The following is an 8,560-nucleotide window of genomic DNA, read 5'->3' as shown; positions in this document are numbered from 1 at the left end:
AAAAAAAAAAAAAAAGAAAGGCACCTCAATGGGAAACTACAAGCTTCTAGAGAACATCCTTAGGAAGTCAGAATAAAGGACTCTTTAAAAAAGAGTGACAGATTTGGCCATAGAAAACCCGAAACTACTCAGCTGGAGGTGCAGCCCAGATGCAGAATCTGAATAAAGTTTGAATAGGTTGAAAAATGCAGGTACTGGTGGCCCTGCCCACACCTGCAAGTCTTAGCCCAGGCTATATAGCACATCTGTCAGTGCAGCTGCATCCAAGGCCACATGGGCTGCCTTGGGCAGTGTCCCCTTTGTTCCCATGCAAGACACCCTCAGAACCAGCTTGGACACCCCATGCCTGCCACTCTCTCTGGGCCACTATTGCTCTTCTATACCCATACTTCACTCTCAGATTGCACAGACCTCAGGTCCTTGGCCTCTCTGCTGTCTGACAAACTTCCTGCAGCCAGCTCTGGGCCTGGCACAGGTCTGCATCAGAAGGCAGCCGCCTCGAGACTCTCAATGCAACTAAACCACAGCCCCAGAGTTACTTTACTTTTTAGATTTTTATCCATGTATTTAATACAACTTTACTGGCCCCAACTTCCAATTAAGCTTTTGTACGAGGAGGTCAGGGCCCTCTGGACCCTTTCAATAAATAAACAAAAACCCTTACATCACACAGCCAGCTGTAAACGGTATCCTTCAGAAATGAACTCCTATATAGAATACCCTAGTACTCCATGTAGACATAATGGATACAGATGAGAGATACAGTTGAAACGTAGGTCAGGAAGATGAGTTTCTCAGTGCATAAACATTTTTGTTCTTAAAATACTGATATTCTACCACTCATCTGAATGGGAAAGATACTATTAGCTTCTATACTAATTTTTAGAGGCTTTTCTAAACTTGTTTTACTGATGGGAAGGGTAAGTAAAAAGAAGTTATACACATGTGCCAACTCCTTATACTGAATGCAGTCATTGTGTACTACAAACATGTATTAATAAAAACTTACAAAAGATAAATGTATGCTTGTAATTACTTTCCTTGTCCTTCAAAGTTGTTTTTTGGAGACATGAGGCTTCATGTCCAGGGTTTAAGACATGAATGTTAAAAAAGCCTTTTCTACCAGAGCTACTGGTTAATGTCTAAATTCAATGGCATTTGATTTTGTTGCCTGTGTTATACAAAATTGAAGACAATCTCCAAAATGATGAATTTCTGGTATATGAAAGCATGCAATTTACAGATGCATGCTGAAAAGTCTTGAAGTATATCATCAATCTACAAATAAAGCTCATCCGCTATGCTGCATTCCTGAGTCCACTTTCTCTGGGCCAAAAACAGGCACCAAGAGGACACTGTGATAATGTGTGACCCCACCAGAAATATGTGTGCATACATGTCCAGAGAGGGGAGGGAAAGATTCTAAGATCTTTAGGAAAATTAATTTTGGGAAGGAATGGAAGTAGATTAAACCATATCACTTGATGGTCCTGTCATTTAAATAGAGAGCAGAGATAAACTCTAATAAAAGAAAGTCAATGACCTCCTACGATAATTCTGTGGGAAAGTCTACAGCACTCTGAAATTCCCATTTGTCTTTCTTTTAGCATTGCTGGCCTATGTCACAAGTGAAAGTAAACCCCCTAGTTTAAAAGGCCAAAACTTAACTTTAGGCTTCCAATCTCTAGATTTCGTATTTTATCTAGAGAAGTATTAATGCTTTTATCATCTTAAAAAAAAAACCCTTTCATTAGCTATGAAAGCAGAAGCAGCATACAACAAAGACCCTAGAAATTTGCCGTGACAGCCATGATTCATGAATGAAAAATCATTCTGCTGCTGCTGCCCCTCATGCACACACTATCACCCAAAACATCAATGCCAAGGAAAGAATCACAAAATAACAAAAGACTAAAAGAACAAAAGACAAGTGAGCAAAAGTCTTACAGGTAACAATTGAGATATAGTTTGAAGAGCATCTTCAGGGTAAAAAAGAACAACAGCTATTGTTCACATGCTGCAGTTCATGCTAAATGCCAACATGTACTTGTAAAAACCCAAAATAAAGCAAGCAAACAAACCAAATCCAACAGGGAAAAGAAGGTATAACAAAATCAGAAACAAAATACTAGACATTTTGTCATTAAATGTACATGGAATGTTAAAATTCTCTATGAAATTGTGCTAGGTATAGTGGTGCACGCCTGTAATCCCAGCACTCAGGAGACTGAGGCAGGAGGAGTACTGTGAGTTCAATGCTAACTTGGGCTACGAAGTAAGCTTAAGGCCAGCCTGATTTGCAATTTGAAAAACTGTCTCAAAAAGACAAGACAAAACAAAACAAAAATTCTCTAGGAAAATTAATTCCACAGCCATACCTAACTTTCCTCAGATGACACCACCTGGGACTCTCCCTCCTTATGGTCCCTACCATAGGTCCAGCAAGAATGCCTGTTGCACAGGCAACACCAAGTTCTCCTTTGACACCTTCTCAGAACAGACACAAGCACCCCACATGGTGCAGTAATGGCCTTGGATCCCAGGCAAACACATCCCTCCAAGATGCCTCACTGTGTGACCTCCGACCAGCCCTAACTTCTGGCTTTCCAACCATGAAGTGAGTAATCTCTAACAGACACCTCTAATGAGGATTACAGGAGCGCAGATTGGTAACTATCTGTGCCTGATCCCCACTGGCTGCTCCGTGTGATTCTCCTAACGCAGGAGGTGCAAGTGGACAGCATGCTCACTGCCCTGTGCAACCAAACCTACTCGGCCACTGCTGTATCTTTTCCCCTTTCGCACCCAAAAATGTCGCTGTACCAATGCTGCCATCTTCAAATCAAATCTTTTCAATGTGAAACTGTAACATAAAGAATCGATCACTGGTTGCTAGGAGCAAAGGCTGCTACTACAAAAGAAGCAGGAGGGAACTGGTGGGTGACTGCTCTGGAGCCACATTTCGGCAATGCACACAACGCATCAGTCCAAGCTTACCCAACCGTATCGCCAGGGTGGATTTTCAGTGTACCACCTGAAAGCACAGTATGGTTATAAAAAAAGCCAATCTTTCCTAATGAGAGAATAAAGCAAAAAGGACAAATGAATTATGTCCAAGATATTATATAATTAGCTATAATTAACTTATTAATTATACTGTACTGCCTCTAATTGTCACATCCCATTGCAATCCAGCACTTATTCATTCAAGCACAAAATGTAGACAGTGGAAAGGTTTTTTAAAATGAGACTGGTTTTGTATAATAGAAGCAAAAAAGACTCAAAATATTGGTGATCTTGTCCAGTGTTAGCAAAGGTATGGTTTTTCTGCTTGGCTTTATATATCTCTACTTTGCTACTTAATTGTCAGGCTTCTGATTTGCATAAACTATTGTCTTCAACTTTTAAAAAATCTCCTGCTTTCATTCACTACCCCCTTTTAATTATATAATTCTTTATGCCTATTTTAAAAATATATTCTAATTTTTTAAAATGTTTTTTCATCATATGCTGTAGGGACTTAAAGTTCAACATATCAATACTTGATGAAAAATACCTGTTCCATGTTATACCTAAGATGTTTGATAGTCTGACAGATAGCGAGGTTAAGCTTAGCAGCCTAAGTTGTATGGCAATAACAATAAGCTTCTCTTCTGGAGGGTTAACAACCTAAGTTTGCAGACCAAAATTAGAGAAAAAGGAGGGTTGCAAGTAAAGCCAACATTTTGGCCCTAGCCTTCTAAGGTCAATTAAGACTCAGGACATATGAGATCTTGTACTGTAATGTCATGTAACTCAGTAGTATCCCAAATTTTCTGATCAAGGAGATTATGGGGCCAAAGAGGAAAGTGATTGATGATGTAGAGGGTGCCTAAGGAGAGTTACATGGAGAGAAAATATTCTCTCAGGCTTTCACAATTGGCCAAGCAATGGCCGTGACTCACCCACATGGCTGACACTGACAAAGGATCTACAATCTGAGGTACAGGATCTCAGGATCAGGATAAATCCTGAGGGGATTTCACTGACCTTATCAAATCCAAAAGCTACACCTCTTGTTGCATAGGTCTTGCTTTATCTTGGTCTTAACCATCCAGCAGAAAAGTATAAAAACGAAATATAAGAAGTAAAGCCATGTTGTTATGTTGAGCTGTAGGGGACTCAGGTCAACAATTTCTGACACTGCCAGTCAAGCAGAAGCCTCAATACTATTATGGACTACTGGACTCTTTTAGAATATTTTGCAGAGTTAACACACCTATACTATTCAAATGACAGAGCTAAACAAAAAAGGGCATATCTAAATGAATATCCATTTTGTATCTGTGTATTCAAAATGATTAGGATAGATATATAGTTACATTCTCTTATTGAATAGAGGAATTTGTTCTAATAGTGTTTGTAAATAGGATATCATGTCTGCATCTTGTACAGCAAATAACCACTAGGAAGAATGTATGCAGTGTGTTAATTATTGAAACTGTCCTACCAATTTGGTTTGAAACTGTCTCATTGCTCTTTGTCTCTCAATAAAATTATGGGAAAAAAAAGACACTGTACAGTTTAAAAATAATCTTACACAGCCTTACATTTAAAAAAAAAAACTAATTAGAACCTCAAAAGCTGAATTATGTTCAGAAGCTGCATATTACAGAAATAAAGGTGAAAGAAGAATGCCAAAAGCAGAAATGACACATTTTGCCTTTTGAAGGTAAAGAGAACAAGGCAAAAAGGACAAGCGTTATCATTCAAATTACCCACCACAAAAAAAACTTTTAAAAAGTAATATATAAATAGTAAGCTTTGACTTTAATGAATTTAAACAACTTAAAATGTATACATATGTGTACATCAAGAAATAACTATCCACTGGGCACAGTGACATATAATCTATAACCCTAGATACTCCAGAGACTCAGGCACCTGCAAATCTGAGGCTAGCCTGGGTAACATAGCAAGACCCAGGGGGCATGGGGGTGTGGCAGAAAAAGGCAGGGGTGAGGCAGAGACAGATACAGATACATGGACACAAAGAGGAGATATGTGACAAAAGAGGCATACATCCACTTAAAACATCAACACACACATTCCTTCCTCTTTTTTTAACAGTACCAAAGCTTGAACTTAAGGCCTTGTGCATTCCAGGCAATTGGTTTACTCTGCAGTATATCCCCCTACTCCACATTTTGTTATAAAAAACCCACATTGTCTCACTGATAAAAGTTGAATCCATAAAGTACACAATAGCAAAATCCCAACACAAATATGATTTACCATTGCCATCTTTTGTTTTTTTTTAAAATTCAAACAAGCTAGAAAATCAGGCAGAGTAAAAATAAAAATAGTGAAAATGAAAACAACCCAAATGGCTATCAATTGGTAAACAAAACACAATGGAGGCTGGCAAGATAACTCAGGGAACTAAGCATGTACTTAGGCAAACAAACACAGGGACCAGGTTTCATTGCCAGTGCCTCTGGCCCCGCCCCAGGGTGGGCAGGCCACCGAGATCGGGTGTGGTGGTGCATGCCTGTAATCCCAGCGCTGGAGGCCAAAAACAGGAGGATCACTATGAGTGTGAGCTGCGTAGTGAGACCCTGCACCAAATACACACACACACACGCACACATACACACAACGGAATATACGACCAGACTCGCTGCAAACAGAAACCTAGAAAAGGCAAGCCTGGCAATAGTGACCAACTAGTGACCTGGCAGAGATGAGCAGGACCATGAAGGGCAGAGGAAACTTTTCAGTGTGGTGGGTATGTTCCTTCTCTTCACTGCAGTGACAGTTTTGCTGGTGTGTACATGTAAAACATGGCAAAATGTACTATATATATATATATATATATATATATATATATTTTACAGTATCACAATTGCTTTTTAAAAAAGGCGGATTTTTGTTATAAGCCTGTCAAATGAAAACAAAAACCAGACAAAAGATGTGTACGTTAACAACACTATAATAATCCAAAGATGTAAACTTACAAAATAACAAAAACTAATATTTACTAAGCTGTTTCTAGGTACCTGGCATTTTAAACCCTCTTTTCTTTTTTTTTTGTTTTGTTTTGTTTTGTTTTGTGTGTAAGTGGCTGAGCCCACCCTGGGTGCAGAGCTGGCACAGCATGTGGTGCTGGGGATCGAACCACAGTCCCTGCACACTTGCCTAAGCTTGCTTAAGCAGGTGCTTTACACCACTGAGCTATCTCGCCAGCCCTTAAACCCTTTTCTTGTAATAATCTATCTGACCTTCACATCAACTTTACAAATGAGAAACTGAGGCAGGGTTAGGGAATCTTTATGTGGTCACACAGGTGGTAAGTAGAAAAGGTAGGATGTAAAGTCAGACCTCTAGCCCCAAAGTTCATTTTTTTGTATCTCCTGCTCTACTGCCAACCACAACATATAATGCACTATGTGAAAATCCAAAGTAATATTACTGCCATGTAAGACTTTTGTCTCTTACATTCTCAGAATATACACATCGCCAGAACACATACATATACGTTCTCATTCACTACAATTTGAAACATTCACAGGAGGATAAATACAACAGCCTCTATTCTTCTTTTCCCCATTAACAGGTGAAGGGAAGAGACAGAGAGGCTGAACAGCCTGCACAAAAAATAAATGGCAAATTGACAGGTTCCTAAGAAGCTGGTTCACTACATTCAAAGTCCAAGCCTCTTCATTGCCTTCACAAACTATTTTAAACAAAACCACAAGGGTGGAGGGGAAAAGCCCCTGACATACAGCATCATGAGAAAAGTGTAAGTCAGTTGCTGTTCCATCAAATACCTGCCTGGCTCCCTAATTCTATGCAGTCTCAATCTCTGCTGAGAATTGGGCCAAGCTTGCTGTAAAAGATCCCCAGATGACTGTCACATGCATCCAAGGTTGGGAACTTTTGATGTACACATTTTGGTAAGAGTATGCAGAAAAAGGTGCCATGAAAAGCTTTGGTAAACCGCAGTCCAAGGTTTCAAGTCAGTAACTGAGCTGTTGTCCACACACAGGCCTTTGAGTTTAGCTTGTAACAAATTCAAATTTAAAATAGCCACACAGCATAGGAGAAAGCAAAAAACATAGCAACAAGCCCTTCCCCTTTATGTTAGTAACACACTAGTGGTAAACTGGATGTCCTAAGGCTTAAAGACAAAACTCTACACTTTGAATGTTGTCAGTTATATAAACGCATACTGGCTCAACCAAAACTCTTGGCAACTTTTTGCCACACTACATTGGTGTCATGACCTCAACTCTGTCCAAAATCAGAAAAATACGCCCCAAATAGCCATCATAGTTGCACTTTAATTAGCTAATAATACACTGAATTTGGTTAAGAAGGATAGGTAGGAAAAAGGCAGGCGTCTTCCTTTAGCCCATGGCCTGTATCAGCAGTTCTTGAACTTAAAGGTGCATTTTTGGGGGAATGACTGCATCCGTAACAAGATTCCACACAATGCTGATGCTGATGGGAGCTTGCTGCTCCTAGCAACAAGGACCTAAAGGCGATTGAATCCTGATTACACCACTGGCTAACTGGCTTACACTTAGGCTTATATCCAGGGTCCAAACAATAACTATCAACATAATTTATTCCTAGGTGAGGAAAAGAATTAGAGGGTCAAAGGAAATTGAGAAATGAAATACAGGTTTGCAGAGTTTAGCAATGCCACAAACTATGGAACACTGTGCTCCTGGTCACAAGCTAGGAGCTGTGGCATGATGGCACGAGGCTTCCAAGTTGTATTAGTTTACAGCTGTATTTTTATGGTCCAAAACAGGCATTTAATAAGTGCATTAACGAATGAGTTAATGGGAAATATATGCCAACATAACCTGTATTTACACCACGCTCTCACGTTACTTAGGAAGAGGACTGTGTCTGTACAGATGAACGCAGCGGCCACAATTTGATACCAAGAACTGGTCCATCCGCTGGGCTCCATTCTGTCTTTAAAAATTGTTTTTGGTTAACGTTTTCTCTCCTCTGAAGTGCAGGCCTCCCGCAACCTTCCAGTTAACAACGTTTTGGCTCTTGGAAAATAATGAAGAGGGGCTGAAGCACAGAGAAGGATTTGGAAAAGCCTAAAGAAAACCACAGAGGGGTGGGCAAACATTCGGTTCCAGTAAAGACCACCTTAGGTCGCCAGAAGTTCCACGTCTTACCTAGGATGGAGGCGGGGTTTGGGCTCGGGCTTTGTATGTTTTGTTACTGTCCGGGATCACCGGGCTGCGGACAATCATTCTACATGCAAGCTACCAAATCAACTCTCAGACGCTTCCAGAATTCGTATTTCGGGCCCACTTCCCCTTTCCCAGAATACCCCGCGCCCGGGCACGCAGCCATTGCCCAAACACAATGATCTCCGTAGCTTCCTCCGCCTTGAAGCCGCAGCCAGGACTTAAGATGGCAGCAAATCACTATGTTGCTGCAAGAATAAAGGGAGGACTCTGCCCTAGATAAAAATGGCCTCTACTAACATTATGATATTCAAGGCGTGACCACAACAAAAATGGCGGCACAGGCTGCGGATCCAAAGATC

General features: G+C 40.4%; 1 protein-coding gene across 1 annotated transcript in view; it reads right to left on the bottom strand.

Moving 5' to 3' along the window:
- Slx4ip (SLX4 interacting protein) overlaps positions 1-8,322 on the bottom strand; it is a 185,073-nt gene extending 176,751 nt beyond the window's left edge. The window contains exon 1 of the mRNA XM_023718648.1: positions 8,184-8,322. The gene's annotated coding sequence lies outside the window, so the exon portion shown is untranslated. The remainder of the gene's footprint in view (positions 1-8,183) is intronic.
- Between the last annotated feature and the right edge of the window lie 238 nt (positions 8,323-8,560).

Source organism: Octodon degus, unplaced genomic scaffold (genome assembly GCF_000260255.1).
Source record: "Octodon degus isolate 3935 unplaced genomic scaffold, OctDeg1.0 scaffold00060, whole genome shotgun sequence".
Lineage (NCBI taxonomy): Eukaryota > Metazoa > Chordata > Mammalia > Rodentia > Octodontidae > Octodon > Octodon degus.
Note: the sequence above shows the minus strand (reverse complement) of the source record. Positions and strands in the feature narration are given on the sequence as shown.